This window comes from Clupea harengus, chromosome 1 (assembly GCF_900700415.2).
Source record: "Clupea harengus chromosome 1, Ch_v2.0.2, whole genome shotgun sequence".
Taxonomy (NCBI): domain Eukaryota; kingdom Metazoa; phylum Chordata; class Actinopteri; order Clupeiformes; family Clupeidae; genus Clupea; species Clupea harengus.
The window spans coordinates 15,453,194-15,456,962 of NC_045152.1; positions in this window are offsets into that span (position 1 = coordinate 15,453,194).

Consider the following 3,769-nt stretch of genomic DNA (forward strand, 5'->3'; position numbering starts at 1 on the left):
GTGTGTGGTGATATCCACTGTCAGGAGAGTATTCTACAAGGGATGTTTACACGTAATGTTTTAAGAAGGAGTGCCAAGCTTCTGCATCTCTCTCCAGTTTGACTCCCACACTCACACAGACATATATTGACATTCATTCACTCATTCACTCAAATATTCACTCACTCACTCATTCACTCAAACATTTTCACTCAAACATTCACTCACTCATTCATTACCTCAAACATTCACTCACTCATTCACTCACTCACTCATTCACTCACTCATTCACTCATCCACTTACTCATTCACTCACTCATTCACTCAAAAATTCACTCAAACATTCACTCACTAATTCACTCACTCAAACATTCACTCAAACATTCACTCACTCAAACATTCACTCAAACATTCACTCACTCAAACATTCACTCACTCATTCACTCACTCACACATTCACTCACTCATTCACTCACTCATTCATTACCTCAAACATTCACTCAAATATTCACTCACTCATTCATCCACTCACTCATTCACTCAAACATTCACTCACTCATTCACTCACTCATTCATTCACTCACTCATTCACTCAAATATTCACTCACTCATTCATCCACTCACTCATTCACTCAAACATTCACTCACTAATTCACTCACTCATTCACTCAAACATTCACTCACTCATTCACTCAAACATTCACTCACTCATATATTCACTCACTCATTCACTCAAACATTCACTCACTCACACATTCACTCATTCACTCACTCATTCACTCACCCATTCACTCAAACATTCACTCACTCACTCATTCACTCAGCCATTCACTCAAACATTCACTCATTCATTCACTCATTCACTCAAACATTCACTCACTCAAACATGCACTCACACATTCACTCATTCATTCATTCACTCATTCACTCAAACATTCACTCAAACATTCACTCACTCATTCACTCAAACATTCACTCATTCTCTCAAACATTCACTCACTCACTCAAACATTCACTCACACATTCACTCATTCATTCATTCACTCACCCATTCACTCAAACATTCACTCACTCATTCACTCACTCATTCACTCACCCATTCACTCAAACATTCACTCAAACATTCACTCACACTCAAATATTCACTCACTCTTTCACTCAAACATTCACTCACTCTTTCACTCAAACATTCACTCACTCAAACATTCACTCATTCATTCATTCACATATTCACTCACTCATTCACTCAAACATTCACTCACTCAAACATTCACTCATTCATTCACTCAAATATTCACTCACTCATTCACTCACTCATTCACTCAAACATTTACTCAAATATTCACTCACTCATTCACTCATTCACTCACTCACTCATTCACTCACTCACTCACTCATTCAATCATTTATTCATTCAAACATTCACTCACTAATTCACTCACTCAAACATTCACTCACACATTCACTCACTCATTCACTCACTCATTCACTCCTTCATTCACTCACTAATTCACTCACTCATTCATTCATTCAAATATTCACTCACTCATTCACTCAAATATTCACTCACTCACTCACTCACTCATTCACTCACTCATTCACTCATACATTCACTCACTCAAATATTCACTCACTCAAATATTCACTCACTCATTGTCACCATTGTGCTTGCTCTCAGGGGGTTCAGGCCCTTGGCTCTGTAAAGCGCCTTAAGACTATTTTATTGTGTCGGTGCTATATGAATGAATACAATTTAATTTAGGTGACAGTTTTATCCTGTCGTCCAGGTGTGTGTGTGTGTGTGTGTGTGTGTGTGTGTGTGTGTGTGTCCATGTGTGCTCCAACAGATTTTTTAGTGATAGCGCTAAAATCCATTGAATGTTTGTTTCCAAATCAAGGGTCTCCCAGATGTACATAGTCTCAGAGACAATGAAGATGTGTTGGAGTGTATGGTAAGGAGTTAGAACAACTTGAAGATGTGTAGGAGTGTATGGTAAGGAGTTTGAACAACTTGAAGATGTGTATAATGAATCAAATATTCACTCACTCATTCTCTCAAACATTCACTCACTCACTCAAATATCCACTCACTCATTCACTCACTCATACATTCACTCACACATTCACTCACTCATTCATTCACTCACTCATTCACTCACTCATTCACTCACTCATTCACTCACTCATTCACTCAAATATTCACTCACTCACTCATTCACTCAAACATTCACTCACTCACTCAAATATTCACTCACTCATTCTCTCAAACATTCACTCATTCATTCACTCACTCACTCACTCAAATATTCACTCACTCATTCACTCAAACATTCACTCACTCAAACATTCACTCACTCATTCACTCAAACATTCACTCACTCATTCACTCACCCATTCACTCAAATATTCACTCACTCACTCATTCACTCAAATATTCACTCACTCACTCACTCATTCACTCACTCATTCACTCAATCATTCACTCATTCATTCACTCAAACATTCACTCACTCACTTACTCACTGACTCAAATATTCACTCACTCATTCACTCACCCATTCACTCAAACATTCACTCAATCATTCACTCACTCATTCATTCACTCATTCACTCAAACATTCACTCACTCACTCATTCACTCACTCATTGTCCCCATTGTGCTTGCTCTCAGGGGGTTCAGGCCCTGGGCTCTGTAAAGCGCCTTAAGACTATTTTATTGTGTCGGTGCTATATGAAGGAATACAATTTAGGTGACAGTTTTATCCTGTCGTCCAGGTGTGTGTGTGTGTGTGTGTGTGTGTGTGTGTGTGTGTGTGTGTGTGTGTGTACACGTGTGCTCCAACAGATTATTTCTTGATAGCGCTAAAATCCATTGAATGTTTGTTTCCAAATCAAGGGCTCCAAGATGTACATAGTCTCAGAGAAAATGAAGATGTGTAGGAGTGTATGGTAAGGAGTTTGAACAACTTGAAGATGGTGCAGGACCAGACACACACACACACACACACACACACGGACACACACACACACACACACAGTGTATGATAAGGAGTTAGAACAACTTGAAGATGTGTTGGAGTGTATGGTAAGGAGTTTGAACAACTTGAAGATGTGTAGGAGTGTATGGTAAGGAGTTTGAACAACTTGAAGATGGTGCAGGACCAGACACACACACACACACACACACACACACACACACACACACACACACACTCCACAACTGTCCACAGCTCCAGCTCACACACACACACACACACACACACACACACACACACACACACACACACACACACACACACACACACACACACACTCCACAACTGTCCACAGCTCCAGCTCACACACACACACACACACACTCCACAACTGTCCACAGCTCCAGCTCACACACACACACACACACACACACACACACACACACACACACACACACACACACACACACACACACTCCACAACTGTCCACGGCTCCAGATCACACACTCACACTCACTTTTCCTGCCGCGTCAGGCGCCTCATTTATAAAAATGCTGCATAGAAACCATCTTACATGTGATCTCAGGGCATTTCTTGAAACGGGGGCATTAGGTTGAGTTGAAAACATGCAATGCTTAGCCCAGACCTGTAGGGGGGGCTAGGGGCTTCCTAATCTGCAAAACGTTTTAAAGTTTTGGCAGCTAAATGCACCATGTTTTGGCAGCTAAATGCAACATGTTTTGGCAGCTAAATGCACCATGTTTTGGCAGCTAAATGCACCATGTTCTGGCAGCTAAATGCTACATGTTTTGGC